At 42.8% G+C, this 21,172-nt stretch overlaps 1 protein-coding gene across 1 annotated transcript in view; it reads right to left on the bottom strand.

Annotated features, from left to right (window-relative positions):
* The window catches only part of LOC144937916 (LIM domain transcription factor LMO4.1-like), a 36,909-nt gene extending 21,543 nt beyond the window's left edge, over positions 1–15,366 (bottom strand). Inside the window, exon 1 of the mRNA XM_078865522.1 lies at positions 15,303–15,366. The gene's annotated coding sequence lies outside the window, so the exon portion shown is untranslated. The remainder of the gene's footprint in view (positions 1–15,302) is intronic.
* Positions 15,367–21,172: the final 5,806 nt, after the last annotated feature.

Genomic DNA, 21,172 nt, shown 5'->3' on the forward strand with positions numbered 1-21,172 from the left:
TAATTATTAGCGTCTCTATTTTAGTGGCAGCTGAAAAGTTCATCAATGGCAAACGCGACTTTGATTCTTAATCTTCAGAGGGCTCATATAGTAACACAAACCCAACATTAACTGAACAACCAAGCTTCATTTGAAGACTAAGAGCAATGCTGCGTTTGGGTTTAGCATATTGCCACCACCTGCTCTCATTGCGTAGTGAGCCTTCCCCTGTAAAAACACAAGGAAAAGCAGCTGAGCAGCTGTAGAAACACCACCCCCAAGGCGGTTAAATGTGACACTGACAGTTAATGGGCCCCAGAGGGACGGTCTCTGGAAGCCTGGCTGGATAGCGGTAACTGGAGAAAAGGCCAGGGCATTAACAACCATATATTAAACTCGTGATGCTGACTCGTGTGTGCCTTTTCCATCAAGCTTTTCATTTGTTTCTTCCATTAAGAAGTTTAACTCATGTCAGCAATTACTTTTCATAAGATTGCATGTTATATGCTTCCTGTGCATTAGGTTTTCAGCAGAGCCGATGTGTCCTATACAGTGTGCACTAATTTAGACTGCCTGCTCATTAAAGCTGCAGTGAATAGGCTGCGTTTGATTGGCCGAAGGACGCAAAGAATGTGCTGTTAAATATTTGCACATGTTTAAGCTATCACAGCACACGGGCTTTAGGAAGGCTGCCAGCTTGAGGGCTTCTGGTTTAAAACCTTTCGTCAGATTTTAATGCACTTATTGATTCAATATAATTCAGAGAAATGCTGTAAAATGCAATTGCAGCACTCAGTTTAAAGGTCTCTTTTTGATAGCAGGAGATCTGCTACTTATAGAAGCAGGTAAATTTTGCAAAGACAAGATATTCAATTACCTGCTCGTGCAAAACATGTCATGAGATCTTTACTATTCACCGGGCGGATATCATTGTCATCTTCAAGTCCAATAATGATCCCACCACGAAGATTGCAGTGACCACATTCAAGCTGAGAAGCAGGAAACTGTAAACTGAGGTAGAACATTGATGGAAATCTGACATTGTCAGGCTATTACTAGTGCTAATGTAACCCGTGGCATTGCACCAGTACTTTTGTCTTGGGATATGTGTACCAAGGCAGTTGTCTGAAGATGCAAAGATCAAACGACGTGTGACAACTGACAAGAGGAATGGTTGGTGTCAGCCAAAGGCAACACATCTTTAGGCCATTGCGGAAAAAAAACCCATCATTCTTGCAAGCAATTACGATTGCTCAGGCGTGAAACCTTACTTGCCTGTCTGATTGGTTGCTCAAGATATTCATAGAACTTGTTATATTCGCAGTCAATTGGAGTTTACCTTTCTCTTCTCTTCCTTGAAAAAAAATAATGCTCACAAAAAAGAAAATCGATGGTAGTGGTATAACAAACGGCGAGCGTGATCTCCAGCACTGCATAATCTTTCTCAGGAGCGCGTCGTGTTAAACGAAGTGCGTGCTCTTTGCACGTCACCATCCCCTGATTGCTAATCCCATATTGAGTCCCATTGTGATGAGTCTCTAAGGGGGGGGGGGGAGTAGTTGGGAGGGAAAGGTGAACGTGGGTCGATCCAGAATAAAGAGGCTGCACTTTTCAAGCGTGACCTATCTCCAGTCAACAAGCTGAAAATGAATTGAAAATCCCTTGATAACATCATTACACGTTGAGTAGGGGACGAGGATGGGGTTCAGTTAATTAAATAAACTGAGGGGTATAATCCACCTTCCATCATTTTTTGTGCGTAAGTGAAAGAGGGCCAAATGAAGATGTATGAGCTGCTGTAAGCAGAATGTTTAATCAAAAGCAGAACTTTCCTGGAGGAAACGTGACAGCATTTGTGGCCAAATATTCATGATTCATGGATAAATTCAAGCAAAGTTTTAAAGCAGATGTTCAGTCTTTCAGCACCACTTGAATGTTATGTTTTCTGCAGGTGTGCCAAGGTATGTGATACTTAACAGATTGTTACGTGGAAAACCTGAATGTCATGTGATATAATGCCCAATTTCTGATTACCTCTGATCATAAATACGTGGTTTAATTGCTTTATGGGAAACCGATGCAAGAAAATGCCAATTTCCTCTCATGGAAATGAATTGTGTTTAAATAGAAGTAAGATTCAAGAGAATGTTCGACGAGAACTACGAGGCAGAGCGATACTTTGTTCCTGTTCACGGTGACTAGGCAGAGTATCAACAACCGTACTGTATTCACAAGCTGAAGAACTCACATTGGCACCGCGATCTCTAATTCTCAACATGAAGAGTGCACGTATTAAACACGTACTAATTGCTATTCCTTTCTCTATCTACCGCTGCATGAAGGCTTCCCCACATTGCATCGGCCGTGGAGGTTGTTTGGCCACACATCACAACACTGGTCAGTGCAGGACGGTGTGGAGCAGTTGAAGGGGACAGGGGGGGGGCAGGGGGGCAGGGGGGGACCGATACAGATATCGCTCGCCACTGATGTCAGTCGTGATCGGGACTCAAAACTCGGGTTGCTGGGTTCGTGGCGCGGTGTGCTAATCGCTGCGCTACTACTCCACCCATACGAATGTCGGTGTGTACAGAAATACGGCACATTGCATATCTACGTTGGTATGTCTGTGTACTGCATACATTTTACTTTTTTTAAAAACCTCAACAAGATATCTCTCTCGTTTGAACAAGAAAACACCAAGCTCATCATTCTTTGGCCAAAAATGTCATATAAGGTTTTCGGTACATGGCTTCTTTTTTTCCCCTGCTGCTCAACTTTAACTTGCACATTATTTGTTGAGCCAACAAGTATTGGTCCTTTTTGTAATGCGGCCATTATGCGCCGTGTTGATAGCCTGCTGTCACTAGCACCAGACAGCCTGTTTGTTATACAAAAGATGGCAACATCAAGGCTGCATTAAGTGGCCACCTCCCGATGCTCCAGGCTACTACCTCTGAGATTTCACGGAGCCGGGTTGTAACCTCAATCTTTGATATAGATAAACCTGCTCGTCCCATGCCATTTATTATGTGCCCACTGTTCGCATATGACTTTACAGCTCTATTATTTTTGAATCAAGTAAAAAAATATATAATGTATTTTTATTCCATGGTCTATTTCCTGGTGAGATTTATGCAGGTATATACATCATGGCCATGCCTTGAACCTTGCAATGTTTATTCATTTCCACCTGTTCTATGGTGGTAGAAGGAGAGCTCTTTATGGAAGAAAAAATACATTACAGTACCTGGCAATTCAAACGAAAATATGTAAGCACGATGGTTTAACAGATTCGTACCAGAGATTGGCAAAGTTCAGCTTTAACAGTGTGACCATTAACATTCAAGAAGAACATGATACATTTTCTAGCTGACTTTTATACACAGTAGTTTTATGAAAAATATCTCACGCACATTGTATGTTGTATGTGTATGTATAGCATGTGGTCAGTTTGCACGCAAATACCGTATTGAATGTACATATTATATTTCCACTTTCATTTGCCCTCAGCACAGATGAAATCTAATTTGGAAAATAATAATTACTTGTTATCTGGCCCCTGGTATCAGTTGATTTCGTTGCACAATAATACAATTGATGAGAACAGAATCACACACACACACAGCATGGCTTTATTCTGTGTATGAAATACATACCACTTTGTTTTAAGGGGCAGTGCTCATTTTACTTCTGCCCTAAGCCAGGACCCTGCCACGGGCACATTCTCCCAATTCAAAAGGCTTCCCCTTTACTGCCCACGATTTATAGCTACTCACTCAGTGCAGTGGGTGTATCCGTGGGTTTATAAAGCATAGTGGCAAACAGGAGTGCTGTGTGAGATTCATTTGCTGGGAACGAAACAGCAGCAAAATCAGGAGCATCTCGTATAGATAATGTTTCCCCATATGTTTCTTTAGGCACACTATGACCATAACACAACCCATCTGTGATAGCACAGTGCACACATGATGGCACATTGTAATTTTAATAGACCCGATAACCATAATATGTGATGACCTACGAGTGATTCTTAGATTGCTGTAATTAAGTGACACTTCTGAACTGCAATTCATAAAAAAAAAATGTAAGTAACACTTTTAAAATATATTTTATCAAGACAACAAATATATATGACAAATCAGTTGTAGATTTACGAGTAACAGTAGAAACATAAATATGTATGTTATCTATATGAAACATAAACACACACACAACCCAGGCCGAAAATGTAAAGAAAGTATTAGTCGAAACTTGGTATGTGTCCAATAATATTATTTTATTATTAGTCGTCTTTGCAAAGAAAATCACAGTGACTGCTACCGGGGTAATACAATCTGGTTCAAAGGGAGACTGTCTCACAAACACAGTGAAATGTGGTAAATGAACTTGTTATCACCCCATTTCCTACACCTGTATGAGACCATGGAAAATTGTTTATTCAATAGGAGCATAACATTTCACTTGTGCCTAATTAAATATACTACATCTTGTATAAACAAATTTGGCTAATGGGAGGTGACATGCAACTAATTACATTCATGCATAGTTTTTTTTTTCTCTGAATGGAACCATTCTTGGTAACTTACAAATAATCTGCTGCGTTGAAATTGATCCGTTAGATTGAACGTTTCGTTTTTTTATTATTTACTTTAATTATTTTGTTATTCAGGAACGTATTATAGCGTTTTAATTGGAGCCAGCTTTGTCCATCGGGAACAATGACTCTCATCTGGTCAATTTCATGACTCTTCACGGATGCAAGGATACGGCAAAAATACAGAAATTGCCCAAGAAAAGCCAACTCCATCCATCAGATGCCCTTTCAGCAGCATTTTTTGCCTGGCAGCTTGGTCCACACTCGCCAGGAGATAAAAAGGCAGACTTTTTTTGGTGCAGTCATCAGAAAGCTATTATTATTTCTTTTGTAGCATGTCACAGGCAGGATATTTCACTTGTGGAGCCCTTGGGGGGCAGGGTGGGGGTCGGGGAGGCATAGGGTGGAAGGAAAGGCGGTGTAAATTCAAACCAGATTCCGGGTTTAGGAATTGTTCGCAGATGATATTTTTATTTTGATCTCTTGGGATAAGAAAAAAAAGGTGCATTGACAGTTTTTGAATGTGAGACCTATAGTGATGCATGATCCAGAAATGTTTAATGATGTATACATTGTAATGGGGAGAGATGACCTCTCACCACCTTGCACTTTATTGCACTGCTGCGGCGCTATATGCACAGGGAATAACAGCCATATGAAATGCCTCTATTACTGTTATACAATGGCATGTCAAGATTGAAAACACACATTTAAAAAAATTAGCCACAAATTATTACAACGCCTGCATTGCTTTTCTCTTGATTGCTTGTAACGTTTTTATTACTTTTGGGGGGGTTATTATAGTCTCATATAAAAACATGATTTTGAGCAGAATAATATTTTAAAACTGGCTCTTTTGTATCCGGGTGAGATTTAATAAAAAAAATGTAAAGACAGAAGAAGAAAAAAAACCTCCAAATGAATAGTTAACATCTTGCCACGGTGGTGAGATGTTAACTACTTTGCCTGGTATACAGGAGGTCGTGGGTTCGATCCTGACCCTGACGCTTGTATATTTGGAGTTTGCACGTTCTCCCCGTGGTCACGTGGATTTTTCTCGGGGTACTACAGTTTTTCCCCTCCACATTTAAAAACATGCGTTTAAAATATTTTGCTGCTATAAATATCCACGTGAAATGCCACTTCATTGGGTTATAATTGCTGGCCAGGTCACTTCTCAAAAAGAGCTATATTAGGTCAGTGAGCCTTAACTGGCAAAATAAAAAAAAAACTAATTCCGTTCAGTTTTTAGTTAATTGTTTGAAAAAAATTCCGACGGCATTCGGGTAGTAGTTTTTTTTATGCCAACTATTGTACTTCAAATATGTCAAACACTATAGCTGCATAGCCTCTTGCTCCGCTATAACGTTGAGCATATGCACATGTAACTTGTTTACAACAAATTGTGCAGAGCGAAAAGGAGAATACTAAGAGAGTTAGTGTTTTGTCGTTGACACTTTTATTCAAATTAAAACAAATTTAGTCGCTTTTGTCAGCCACGTAAATGAATTTGTCGGGGTGGACCTACTGAAGCACATTTGCCCGAGCGTCACGTTATACATCATTTAAAGCACAATGCTGTCAGGGCCACAAAGAGGGCGTTCGCTTTCCCACACGTTTGCGTATGTCGGCCTACTGCACGGTAAATTTGCCAGTTTTCATCTCGAGCTGAATGGGACCCGCAGTTTTCTTTCGTGCCAAAGCATTTGCTCAATGTGGTTTCCTCCGTTCGCCGCTGCACACGAGATGGCAAAGTCGGGTGACAATGTGCGGAGACGAGGGCTCACTGGCGGGAGGGAGAGAAGCTTCAGTGTCGCGGATCAAAGCGTGCAAGACGCGGGTTCAGTGGAATAAACTCACTGCACGCACGCTGCTCTCCCATATGCAAATGAAGTGTTAACGATTCTAAAGCACGTCTCTTAAGGCCCCTGCATTGACAACTTTTGCTTTCGATTTAAAATTTTTAAAAAGTTTTGTCATGATAAAAAATCGAGGACCCCATTGATGTACGGCGTGTTGTATTTGCAAAGATGACCCTGGGAATCATACAAATATCCATGCATTATATTTGCATTCATAATTTCCACTTTGGTTCATTTTAAAATTTTCGATCTGCCTATGAACATTTGACACACAATGATGCTCATTAAATTTCATGAAAAAATTTGTAATAAATAAAAATACATAGAAAACATATTTTACATTATTTCCACATATTAGAGCCACAGGTGTTGATTATACGTTAGATCTATTTTAATAGACTAGCCTGAGAAAAATTTACACAACACACACAAGCAATATACTGCATATTTCAGGCTCACAAAATATAAACACATGGGAAACGTATAATTCAATCAGTTACCAAGAAACACAGGTCTATATCACATCTTTGTGTGTGTACTGTACTCTGGGTAGGTTATTGTACGTACAAATTCGCATATTAGTTATCAATGCGAGGAATGGCTTTAATACGTAGAAATGTATAGATATGCATAATTAAATGTCCTTATGCATGTTGTGTCTGTTTAATTATTGCATCAATAGATGTTTGCATGTCTATGTTGTACATCATCAATATATCACAGTATAGGACAATACATCATATTGTATCGTACCATATACTCATAAATGTAGTGTGTTGTTCTAAAACATTAATTGAAGCTTAAATAGAAATGCAGACTCGCCACCACATACGCGTTTCTATAACACAGTTAGCGCGGGGCATTACCTGACTGCCCAAGTCCCATTTCCTGCCACAGCTAATATCAGTGGTAAGTTATATCTGAATCAGGCCTACGCGCCCACCTCCCCCGGACCCAACTTCACCAACCCCAACGCTCTGACCAGAGAGGTGAAGTATAGCCAGACAATCCCTATGCTCGATGCGGAGCGTGGCGAGTCCTTTATCCGGCAGTGGATTGGCAAAGGGCAATGAATATACTCTTAGTTCTTTCGGTGAAGTCACGTAGGTAAAAAATGAAATTAAAATTAATAAAAAATAAAACAATAAGATCACGACGTTTCGGAGGCAACACAAGTCTCCGTCATCAGGTGGGACCGTCACAACCATCAGGTGGGACCGTCACAGCCAGATGGCTGTATGAATCCTTGTAGTCACGAAAGCTTCAAATCTAGAGGCAATGAATATAATAACATAGTATAATAGATTAACAATGAGCTCTGGTAACAAATGCTGATTGCGGGGGTGTGGGGGGGTGCTAGGGTAGGGTCATGGGTCTCAATGATGTCGGTGGAGAGGTTAATGGCAGAGGTCACAACTCCCCCAGTGTCCTGCCCCCATCGAATCAAGTGACTGGCAGAGTGCACAGGGCTTTTCCCTCCACTTCTTCCTTTGTAATATAAAGAAAATGGTCATTAAAACGATATATTTCCTTTAATAAACAGAATAAAAAATGATACATTTTGACAGTGCCGAAACAAAATAGTGGCGTCAATAATTTAGGTGTGCGTGAGTCCACGTGCCAAGTTTAGAGTCAAAATTAAACAAAGTTACTGTTGCCTCTCGCTAAAATAACCTCGGCTAGGTGCTCATCTTTCAGTTTATAGTCCGAAGCCAGCGGTGGAAATTCACATTCCTCTGATGGGTGCAGGTAACTTCAAAGGACAAAGTGCTACTAAATTTACCAACCCCAGAAGGATAATGCGATGCGACAATCCCCAACCAGAATTCTTACTTGCAGCCTCCATATTTCGAGCTGCATGATAACACCACTGAGCCGCATTTGATTCAAAGTGTCCCGAAACAAATAACAATCTATCTAGATAACCCAAGCAATTGTAGTGTAAGGTTCCCCCACTGGGACCTTTCGTAGCTGTATATTGCTTTTCTTAAAGGTTTCCACGTATAAATGATTTCTATACCGTGGATATATTTTCTACATAACTCTTTGTACGTACACAGCGAGGCTGTACAACATGTTTTTTTTTACAGCCGGAAATTCCAGGTTATCCCTTACCTGATAAACTGGCGAGTAAATGTTCACTCAACCGGCAACACATAACCCCGATGTTACCCATACATTTAGATGTTGCACGAATCCAACTTTTATTGCGAGATATAAAGTACTGTATATGCAATAATATGGACATAAATGTGCACGTAACAAAGGAGCCATTCTATACACTATATATCGCAGCCCTCGCAAGATTGTCATCGTTTACCCCTTGCGGTGGCAACATCAGCATGGAATGGACCTCATTGCTAACTTGGACCACTGCCTGAACCCTGCGGCTTTTGCACTTCCAACGGTTTCCCTGTTGATGTCTGGCGGAATAGGCAGGCATTACTCGTGTTCCCCACTGCATGGATCCCAGATGTTTCTGGGGGTGTTGAGGTCTGGCCGTAACCTAACATTAACACGCCCCGAAAGTGTCTCTCGGGGCTTTGAGACTGGGGCTCTCAGGCAAAGTGGCAGATGTTGCAAAAAAAAAGCGATCAGGGTGAGTTCATGGACAGCGGCTGTGTCACTCCTGTGTTCCAGATGCTAGGCGTTTGGTAATGGTGTGGATATGGGCATTATTCGATCACCGCATAGCCCACAAAAATGCAGCGGCCTACCCCAAGATTATTGGCGAGTGTGTGCCACTACTGTCGAGTACACTCAACGCAACGGGTTCTTTCAACGCACTCGCTTTTTCTACAATCCGTGGCAAAATGTAGTGTAAAAATACCAATGTTCTGTAAAGAGTTAATGAGGTGCAGTCAAAATAACTTTGAAAAACTAGATCTCATGAATAATTTATCAGCCTCCTATTAAGTTTATTTTGAAGTTTCATCTTAATTTAGGAAACATGCAGTGCAATAGGTACTAACGCATTAAGGGTCATTATGCTGTATTGCCTAATTAAGTGTTAGAAATGTGCGCACGTGTACCTTTAATATCCCATTCTCAAAACATTCTGCCGACAACGCATCACACATTTTCAATTTGCATTACGTACAGAATGCAAATTGCGAACTAAAAAAAAAGACATCAATCCAAAGTTCAGAAAATGCATGAAGTGCTGTTCTAAGCTACAGCAACAAATCCCCGTACACGACTGCGAGTTTAAGAGACATTTATTGATTCATTACAGTGTGAGCAGGTGACTAAAACCATGTATTAGAATATGGGAAGTAACCAGAGGTCGCAACCGGGTACCCGTTGATGTCTGGCGGCCCTGGTGCGGCCGGGTACGGGTACGGGTAGACCGTGAGTCACCGTGAGTCACTGGTGAGTAACTGTTTGTCACTCATTTCCCAACGTCTTGTCTCTTCTCACAATTCAAGTTCCTAGAATCAACCCACCCGCGCCAGCAACATGGCTTCATCCCAGAGGTCGCAATCAGGTACCCGATACCCGTACCCTACCCGTACCCGGCCGGGTACGGGCAGGGTACGGGTACGGCTGGGTACGGGTACCCGTTTGCGACCCTGGTGCGGCCGGGTACGGGTAAGGAATCAAAACCCGTTTGCGCCCTCTGGAAATAACGTGTCAACATTAAACATATATATAGCGGCTGGCTGTTTGGCTAACTTAGTCCTGCCTCCTGAGTTGACATCGTCCTGTTTGCCCTGGGACTTGTTGGAGGGCAGTCCCAGCCTCACGGTGCAGGCCCGGCTGCCCCCGCTGCCCCATGGGCCTCGTCGTTGTCGGTGCAGGGCCCTCCCTCTACCTCGGGCAGGGCCCTCCCTCTACCCCGGGCAGGGCCCTCCCTCTACCCCGGGCAGGGCCCTCCCTCTACCCCGGGCAGGGCCCTCCCTCTACCCCGGGCAGGGCCCTCCCTCTACCCCGGGCAGGGCCCTCCCTCTACCCCGGGCAGGGCCCTCCCTCTACCCCGGGCAGGGCCCTCCCTCTACCCCGGGCAGGGCCCTCCCTCTACCCCGGGCAGGGCCCTCCCTCTACCCCGGGCAGGGCCCTCCCTCTACCCCGGGCAGGGCCCTCCCTCTACCCCGGGCAGGGCCCTCCCTCTACCCCGGGCAGGGCCCTCCCTCTACCCCGGGCAGGGCCCTCCCTCTACCCCGGGCCGGGCCCTCCCTCTACCCCGGGCAGGGCCCTCCCTCTACCCCGGGCAGGGCCCTCCCTCTACCTCGGGCAGTGCCGCCGCAGTGTTGCTCCTCTCTCTCTCTCTCCTCTCTCCCACGTGGGTCCCCAGCTCTGAGCACCCCCCCCCCCCCCGGAAGTCCCCAACCCCCTTTTCTACCTCTTCTACCCTAATGTAAATGTATTTTCATTTTGTAAAGTTTCTCAAGATACGACTGTTTTTAGATGCTCTATAAATTGTTGTTGTTGCTCTGCTGAAAATGTAAAAAGAAAAGCATCCCACGAAAAAAATCCCAATAAGCGTAAACCATCGTATGGGATTGCTACAATGAAAGGTAAATTAATGTTCAGGGGGCTGGTTTACTAATTTCGTATTTAAGTGCATACATTGTTATGTGGTCACAGCAAATAAACAAATTCTGAAAATTTGACTTGAGCGGCTTTCTCTTTCTAAGTTTACTGTAAATTACATGAAACTTATTTCACCTATTTCTAATCTATTGTTTTTACCAGGTAAGGCCCACGGAGCTCCATAGCTCTTTTTCAGAAGCAACCGGCCACAAGTGATAGCGAAACGAAGTGGCTTATCACGTGGAAATGTACAGCAGCCAAATACTCTAAACGCGTGATGTCGATTCTAAATGTGGAGGGAAACTTCCAAACTCCTAACATACAGGCGTCAGGGTCGGGTTCAACCCCACGACCTCCTGCATACCAGGCGATGGAGTTAACATCTCGCAACGTACAGTAGTGCGCATGCATTCAAACCTGTATTTGTTCAACCTAACAATATTCACGTTGCTTCAATCTAAATAACACTTCGGGTCCCCCTGCTACTACTAAGTCGAAGTGGGCATCTCATGCTGCTCTGCAGCAGTGTTTTTTAACATGTACGGCTGCCCTCCCAAGAAATGCTTGACTGCAAACCCCAAACACCATTAGGCTGATGCTAATCAGGCTGATGGCGTTTGGTTTTTCTAGCTGTTAAAACACAAAGACAATCAGCGGTGTGTAAGTGATCCTGTTAAAACACTTGCCGTAATGGGCCTCTTTTCTGCACTGCCGCTCTGATCTCGTTCGTTCCCGAGTATTGCAGAAAGTTTATTCTCCGCGCGCGCGAGCGAGCGAGCGACCGACCGACCGATCTCGGGCGAGCACGTGCTCAGACTTTGGTCCGCTAACATTTGACACTCAATGCGGAATATCTCACTGCCCGAGCAAAAATGAAAATTGCACGACACGCCGATCGGTGCAGTGGTTACACGTGCAGGCATTAGGAATCGTGGGGGTAAACACAGCTGGGGGGGAGTACAAAGTGGGGGGGGGGGAAGCACTTAATTGAGAAGTTGCCATCACCGCGGTAACAAACCCACCAGGGTGTAGAAGCGAGCGCACTTAACTCACCATCCCGGAAAGCGCCGCCTTCGATTCTTAATCAACGCAGCTTAAAACCTCGAGCAGGATTCCCCGTTGCAAATTGTTACCTCTGTTTCACCCCACTGCCGTTCTGTTCTTGCGCATGGCAGAAATTACGTTCGGGAGCTAAATGCCAATGTCACAGAGGTCTGCAAGCCACGAACCAGAGAGCCTCAAGGAGAGAGTTCATGTACTTATTGCATGGCCACAGTCGCAGTGTGGCTTGTCTTTAATTTACTTGTTCCGTGCCCACCTGTTACGTGTCTTAGTGTGACCTTAAATACAACCGATACCGTCATCCAAACGAAACGGACGTCATGAATTTGAATGCAGATATGATCAGGAGAGCTAAACGTTCACCCGATTAATTCATTGCTTGAACTTCGGCGAGTTGTTTGGCGGTGAGGTCAAATGTCTATGCATGCATGTTTACCTTATTTCGTACCATACATAGCTAACCGTGCTATTCAGAGGTACATCTTAATTCTACGTTTTGGGCACACCTTTACGTTATTTTTCTATGCAGGCAAATTTTAGGTTGACTGTATTTGAGTTGGCTCTTCCGTAAGGGAGAATGATAAAAATGGAACACACAACTTTACACCCCCCCCCCCCCCACACTCTTTCACCTGTGTGCTGCAATGTCACGTGCCAAATGTAAAAACAAATCCAAGAACTCGCTGGGCTAGATTCAACAACTTGACGAAATCACCAAAAACACGTAGTTTTGGCACATTTTTTGGCACATTTTTGGCATATTTTAATCCAATATCAGACAAAAGGGAATTTTTCCATTGCAGCTTGCCACTGTGCGCAAGATTAATTGCACAACAGAACCACATTTTTTACATTACATAAGCATTTAACACGGTTGTGTTCGTATACAAACACTGCTAACTGTGTTCATATCCAAAACTGTTCGTGCCGTCCACAAAATGACCACAACCCAGTGCTGATGCTGTTGCCAAGTCGCGTGGCACACGCGCCTGTAATCCCGCACTTTGGAGGCAAGGAGTGGTGGATCACACAGATTTGTGAGATGGCCGATAGACGATGATGGGATCGTGAACCTGTCTGTGTGGATATATATGAGTGTTCTCTCCTCGTACACATGAGTTACTTCCAGGCACTCTATTTTGCTCCCACACGACACTCCTTTAATGTCAGGAGCTTACTTAGAAAAGGGTCTTGAGACGTATTGATACTTTTTATTCATACAAATTTATATAAATCATGATGCATTCATTCTTACACGAACTGAGAAGAGAAATGCGAATTCATATTATTTTACTTCTTGGTTCTTTCGGTAAAGTCACGTAGAATGGAAATAATAAAATAATAAAAATAAAATAATTCTCACTTTTATTATGCAGTCACGAAAGCTTTAAATCGAAAAAAAATCATATTATTTTGTTTCATAAAAAAAGTACCAAAATTAACAAGGTATTTGTTTCAGCACAGGATATTAGTTTGATGATTCCAGTAAGAGCAAAGGAAGAAAGTTTACTGCTACAACACGCAACCTCCGCTTCCCTCTTTCCACTCCCCCTCACCAGACAACCAGGACCCACATATGGAAGCGTAAAGTTGGTAAAGTTGGACATTATACCAAGCTCGCAGCGGCCTGGCAGGCTCACCTCACTCGAGCTATTAGTCCCAGAAGGATTATTACTCCACATAATGTGCGCTTAGGAAAAGCACGCGTGACCACAGGATACATACTTATGTGACTTACACGCGACGCTTCACGGATTGCCAATATGCTTGGGATAATCCCGGGGTCTTTTGTTGCTCCACAGACACTTCTGCGGGGTCTAGTTCCAGTAAGTGGACACCAGGCTCGGTTACCCTCGACCTGCAGGCAAAAAGCACGCGGCGTGAAGTGAAGCTGGTGACTGGCAGGCGGCTTGACGAAAGGTGTATGGCTCGGTCAAAACAAATATAAACTGATGAAAAAATAAAATCCCCTGCGAGATAATTAGGAGGGCCGCAGGTTTTGACACGTGTCATGTTTGACTTGATGGAGATTTATGTACACTGGATGATTTTTTGATGTCGCTTTTAACCGTATTGTAACTTTCTCAGATGCGTTTCAATGTCAGAATTGAATTCTATTCCTGAGGAGCGAAACGTCGGACATCGTGCCGAATGACACGTGGTACAAGCCGGGAAAATACCCAATCGGAGAGCCGTACGGTACCACCACGCAAACCTACGCAGTCGTATTTAAATTCTCGATGTACTCTACCCTGTACATATGTACACTAGTAAGTACTACATATATAACCACTCTGCTAAACAATTACTTGTGAGAAGTAAAAACAAGTTTTACTAGCTTCATAAATACCACGAAGAGACCACACAAATCCATAGCTGGAAAGATAATTTAACGTGAAAATAGTTTTGAGTGAGTGAAAACATATATATATTCTCCCGCAGATTTTAAAAACAAGCGTGGTTATACAAGTTTATATTCATAATTAGTCATTGTCACCCAAAAAAAACTTGTCTAATTTAAAATCGCACTCGATTCTAGCGGTAACAAACGTGTTAATGATGATTAAATGTGCGTGGCACAGCACCGCAGGAATAACGAGGTTGTATTAGAAAAAAAAACACAAATGTATTTCCACATGTTCGGGCAACTGTGAACTGCTCATTAGATTTGTTTCAAAGTGCATCCACTGTGTCATAGTTGGTGAGTAATTATTTAAGCATTGAGAAACAATAACATTTGTAATCACGCTAATTAGATTTCTTACACGAGTCTTGACACGGCAATATTTCCTGTTATGGAAGAAATTGCACACTCGCCGTGGAAAAAATTGGATCCACGTGGGCCCCATTCCGTTGCTGCTTCTTACGCACAAAGGCACACATTGTGGAATGCATTATGACCCCCCCCCCCCCAGCTCGCCTCCCTCCCTTCAGCCATTCGCTGTGTAAAGTAATCGCCACCAATAGATGTTTGCTGACAAATTAAAAGTTCTGCCGAGAGGAGTCACCACCATCTCGCCAGGGATTCATTTACACGCGGGAGTTGTGCCGATATGGGTTTAAAAAAAAAAACTAAAGAGTTTTAATGCCAATAACTCCTGGCTAATTTTCTATAGAAATTATACAATCCATCGTTTGCACATGTTGGTTTACAGCCGGTTCGGTTGAGATGCAGCGGTAACTGCAGTGCTGCTAACTCGATAATCGATTAAATGATAGGCGTAGCAGAGTTAACAAGAGACAAAGGTGCAGGCCTGCAATTGCTCGCTCACCTCCGCTGCTGGTAGAATGACGTGCGCTCGAGGGATCGCTGCCTGTCGGGTTTCCTCTCAGGGGTACAGTTTCCCCTCACTCTATGCGGTAGTAGATGCTTTCCTAAACAAAACGAAGCCGCTCGAGGAGGTATGCTGCGTGCCGAGTAGCGCACACAGTACACACAGTTCGCACACAGTACAGACAGTACACAATGTTGTACCACATCCCACCGCATAGCCACATTTGAGTGAATTTAAACCGCATATTATAGCGAATTTTGGGTACGAATAGGTTAGCTGCATGTTCAGCATGAAATTGCACAAATCGAACCCGCATAAAGCGAGGGAAACATGCATTTGGACCAACTCCTTCGACGCTGACCCATAATTCAACTTGTGTGTTTTGTTGCGTGAATGTGTGCTCGTAGACATAGGTAGCAATTACTGGAATTTAAACATTGCGGTGATGAAAGAGATTGTGGTCACTCAAACGCGGAGTGCATATAAAGAGTTCGGATTCAAACATCATCAAGGATATTTAAACGTAAACAAAAACAATCAAGAGTGAATTGCTTGTCGAAGCTGTCGGGAACTTTCCTCATTTGCCCCGAGAATATACTTTTACCAAAACGCGGAATAAAAACTGAAGGCATGCAGTCCCCTCTTCAGGTCACCGCAGTGTGCACATTATATAACAATCACAAACTTTAGTGTTAAGACGTGACATGAACCACAGCATAAAGCAAATTCCTGACCAGATTAAGTTCAGCTTTTATAGCTTTTTAAAAACAGCAGGATGACAGCGACCATGATGGTTGTGTGCCTGTCTAAACAGCAGCACAGTGGGTATCTGTTAATGGCATCATTAGGCCAGGAAAGGTCCATTTCTCCAGAAATACTCTATCATGTATCGCGCGCGTCTTAGCCAGGACAGAATCGGGGAAAGCTTTTAATGGGGCTTTTAAGGCACTTCCACGAGTAAACAGCCCAGAGGAAACCTTCTAGCCCTGCATGCACATTACAGGGCTGCTGCACAGCTCTCATCTCCTCCACTCTCTCCTCGCATGAACTTATCTGATTGTGCAACGCAAACATTGCGAAGGCATCTTGAGCACCTTTGTGCGATGACCACACCGTGGTCCGCTCTATTACATGCGCGCAAAACCTTCCATGCCAGTCTTACACTTGGCTATTAAAATATATTTTACCAGTGGAGCATTTCCTGCATTCTGTTTTTTTTGGTATCTACAAATCTAAAAATAAAGTGTCATGTGCGAGTTTAACAATTGATGTCCTTCAATATTCACGACAGATTTGTTTTTCTCAATTAGCTGATAATTATTTACAGTGCGTTGAAGAGATACTTAAGTTTACCCAACGTATGCACGTACTACAATGTGTCATTTGATAATAGGGTTTTCCCCCTTTTTTCTGGCAACAAAACAGGTGTTAAGATGTTAAAACGCCAAACTGAAGTCTTTTACAAGAAATTATGTCTGCATTAACCACAACGTTTGAGACGAGGCTCTAAAGAAAGCTGTTTCTGGTGTGGACCAATCAGTTTCAAGGACAATGCATGTATTATCAGTGTTTTTTTTGCATTCTGACCGCAAGCATTGTGGTTAATGCAGACATGATTCCTTGTAAAAAATGTTTCAGTTTAGTGTTTTTTACATCTTAACACCCGTTTTGTTGCCAGAAAAAAAGGATAAAACTCTATTATCATATTCTGGTACTGGCAAAGGAGGTCTCAATGTGTCATTTGCCGAATACCTCCTCGTGGCTATTTGGGAGTAGCACTGTTCCTCATTCGGCCATTATTTGGGTATTCAACAAGCACGACGATAATGATTCATCCGATAACGTAGTCATTGCAATATTATCACCAGATCTCGTCTCTGAATCTGTCACACACAACGGCACGCATGCCTTTGTGATATTTTCCCCGTGTGCGTTCTCACACACAGTGTACCCCATTCTGTAATGTCCCCCAAGGACTTGCGGTTGAAGAAACCGACCACTAGGCCATGCTCGCGGTTAGGTGCAGGCGACATAGGTGGTCACCCAGGGGGCCAGGTATGATGTATGGGGCCAAAAATAACCCGCAGCCCCCACCAATTCACCAATTACAGGACGCGGGAGATCATCATGGCTATGCACCCCGAGCGCGCGTAGAGTGAGCTTTGGCCCTGCCTGCAGACAGAGGTGAGCCATCGTTGATGCACGAGGCTCATGTACGTGCGGACGCCCCCAGACTGCATTGCAAACGTGTCATAGCCGCGGGCTGCTCTGAGAACTGTGCGCAGTCAGCACGCGCCAGTGAAGTGGTGTTTAGCGGTGTGCACGCAATTAATGATAATGGTGATTTACAATCCTTGTGTCAATCCATTGCTCGATGAATGTTTCCCCACGCTAGGTTGGTCACGTGGGGTTGTTTGACCATACCTCGCCACGCTGGTCAGTGCGGGTTTGGTGAAGGACGACTGCTCAGGTATTATCCGGGTTCACAGTGCAGTGCATGAACCACCTGCACCACATTTACAGACAACGATGTTGACCAATACTTCCCGAAAACTTTTTATTTATTTATATAAATGTACGGCTTGTCCCACAGGGAGATATGAATGTATTCGGTCATGGATCTTGTATATACGTGTCTCTATATTCCGATCTCCTTCATCCACAGGTAATAAAATATACATGTAAATATATACAAAATTTCAAGGCTTACATTTGAACAGAATTTATTGACCTCTAGTTGTGACATACAAAACTTGCGATTTTAAAACTCTTGAATTCGCAACAGCAAAAAAAACATGGGGGAGAGTGCCACGTGACACAGTGGTGACAGTGGTGGCACCCAAGAGACACTTCGTAATATTCGCGCGAGATGCATTGTGCAGAAAGCCAGCACGGGCACATGCTAAAACAAAAGTGCATGTATGTATGTCGAACTTGTTTCGCACCGTACGTATCAAAACGTTCTAATCGGAGGAAGAACAACAAGCTAAACATAAAAAAAACTGTTCTAAAGAAATGAATGACTATTGATGATGCATAATGACCACTGTGTGCATAATAACTGCTGATAATTAAAGTAAACAACAAAAATGAATACCTTCATAATTACGCAATTTAACGGCTGTGGATTTGCTAAATCAACAAAGCAAAGGTCCCTAAAGTAGTGGGAGAAACGTCCCACGCCGTGCTGTCCAGCTGCCTCGTTAACATCTTTGGATACCAGGCAACGACCGTCAAGTTTAAAAGGCAGGACCGCTGCATTAATGTTCATTAGTATAGTCTCATTCAAAGGTCAGTGTCCGCTATAATGAGTCACTGAGGTGGCGATGTGAGTGTGGGGTTTAAACTCGTTAGGCTTGCACTTCAGTGCAGCTTCTTCACTGCTACCCCGATTGCCTCATTCAGTGACCAATTCATATTCTCTCTGCACCAGTTGAGTGCAGACTCAAGGGGAAGTTAAATTGCAATGTAGGAACACATTTTGTGATCAAGTTATGGCAGAACTTACCGAAAATGGCTGCAAAGTTGGGCCTCAACATGAATGAGCACAAATTTTTGCTGGATAAAAATAATTAATTATCAGATTAACGCCACTGGAAACACGAAAGAAGATATATATTATGGGCCACTAATGAAAGTGACATTTAATTTATGAAATGCAAACATTCTACTGTAATGTGCTGAAAGAAGAACTTTTTTTTTTAAATCAGTTCATATGACCTGCTATTACACGGATCATGAACGTGAACAACTACAAAAGACGATAATGGAACAAAGGTTCAAAAGTACAGAAAAAGTATCGGATGCACGTTCGGAATCGCAGCGAAAGACAGGAAGGGGTACACATGGATGAGGGAACGAACGCAACCGATACGTTCTACGCAGCACTTCGTGCCTTCTTTTAGCCCCGCCCCCCTCCCTCCCGATACGTTCCATTCATTGGCTACCACATTTTGATAAGCCCCCCCTCTCCTCCCCCCCCAAATTGTATTTAAGGGCTTGCATCTTGAATCCTTGCCTCACTTGATGCAGCAAATCTGGCTGTGACGGTCCCACCTGATGATGGAGACTTGTGTTGCCTCCGAAACGACGTGATTTTATTGTTTTATTTTTATTAATTTTAGTTTCATTTTTTACCTACGTGACTTTACCGAAAGAACTAAGAGTGTAGACATCACAGTGACTGTTCGGGAAATGAAAGTGGGCTTGGGCAGGATACTTTGTTTGAAAGGATGATGGCTGATTAAGAATGGCAATAGAATGGCAGCCAAATGAGAGAATTCATCCGCGGTCATGAAGGAGTGAAATCGGCTCACGCGCAGAAGCGAGACACACATTGGCAGCACAGGCCCATGAAAGATGGGGAGGTCTTTATCCAGCAGTGGATAGATCATGGCCGATGATTGTGATTGCTTTATTATTATACATAGTATGTTTCGTCAAGTCATGGCAGTTTTGCAGACTAACCAAGTGGGTTACGACAGTAGCAATATTTGTGAGCCATTTGTTAATGAAGCTGAATAATAATTATACTCTTAGGTTTTTTCGATAAAAAATAAATAAATAAAATAGAAATAATAATAGAAATGTGATTTTTTTTATTTATTTCTATAATTTTTTTTATTTTACCTACGTGACTTTACCGAAAAAACCTAAGAGTATGAATCCTTGCAGTCACGAAAGCTTCAAATCTAGAAATGAATAATAATTATTAGTTAAACAATTGGTGAAATGAGACAAAATGGAATTGAAATATGAACGACCAACTAAATCTAGAGAAAGACCAAAATAAAACACTCCAATACATTTCTTAAAGTCACATTTGTAACAATGTTTATTGAAAATGCTTATAAGCACAAAATCCACATGATATTGAATATCTCTAATAATTAATATGATTCATTATTTACAACCCTTTCTCGGTCGACTGCTGGATGAAGTAATATCCAGTCGTGGGGGTGTTTCACCATACTTCACCACGACAGTCAGATGAATACACTGTCACAAATTAGCTCAAACTGCGTTGAGAAGGAATCAATTTTAGCTTTTTAGTTATCTTCAGTGAACTATAAATGCTGTGCTTCATACATGCGAAATAAATCATGTGGATGCCCAAAAAAATAACACGTTTTATTTTCATGTAAAGAGCTGTAATTTGCAGAACCACCTGTATTATTAATGTGGAATAGCATGCCTAAGTTACACACTTTAATACCAGTTGAATTCATAATATATGCTGGTGTTTAATATTTTGTTATTATTTTGAACCCATGGGTATCACGTTCTTTGCTTTTTTACCAGAATAAATATTAAGATACAAATTACTGCATGTCAGAACATATAATGCACTGTTCACAAGTCATCCACACATGGAGCGAGTATTTATTTTCCATAATTGACGTGGAACTGCAATAATAATAACAACAACATACGAGCGTGAGATTATTTATTTCATCATGTTTTTTAAATGTAAGTTTTCAGGAGGGATTTGGGTGCATTGACTGTTGCTAGGAATTGGGGAGGAGGGGGGAGGGGAGGGGTCGGGGGGAGGTAAGGTAAGGTAAAGCAATCAGGTCTGTGCATGAGTTCCCAGCTGAGTAAATAGTGGTGTGGGTGGCTTTAGGACCTAATGACCAAAACAGATCTTTTGGCACCAACACTGATTTATTGCAAGTCTACTGGGAAAGAAAGTCAGCGTGAACTGTTCGCTATTCAGTTAAACGGCTACCTTGGGAACAGGTTAGCCCATTGCATGTAGGCTTACAAATGTGCACCTGAGCCACTGACAAATTTAGCAAATTTTCTTTTTGGGTTTAGAAATATGTGGGCATCCGTTTCATGTCGTGTGCGTGTTTTACGGCAATCCT

This window comes from Lampetra fluviatilis, chromosome 20 (assembly GCF_964198595.1).
Source record: "Lampetra fluviatilis chromosome 20, kcLamFluv1.1, whole genome shotgun sequence".
Classification (NCBI taxonomy): domain Eukaryota; kingdom Metazoa; phylum Chordata; class Hyperoartia; order Petromyzontiformes; family Petromyzontidae; genus Lampetra; species Lampetra fluviatilis.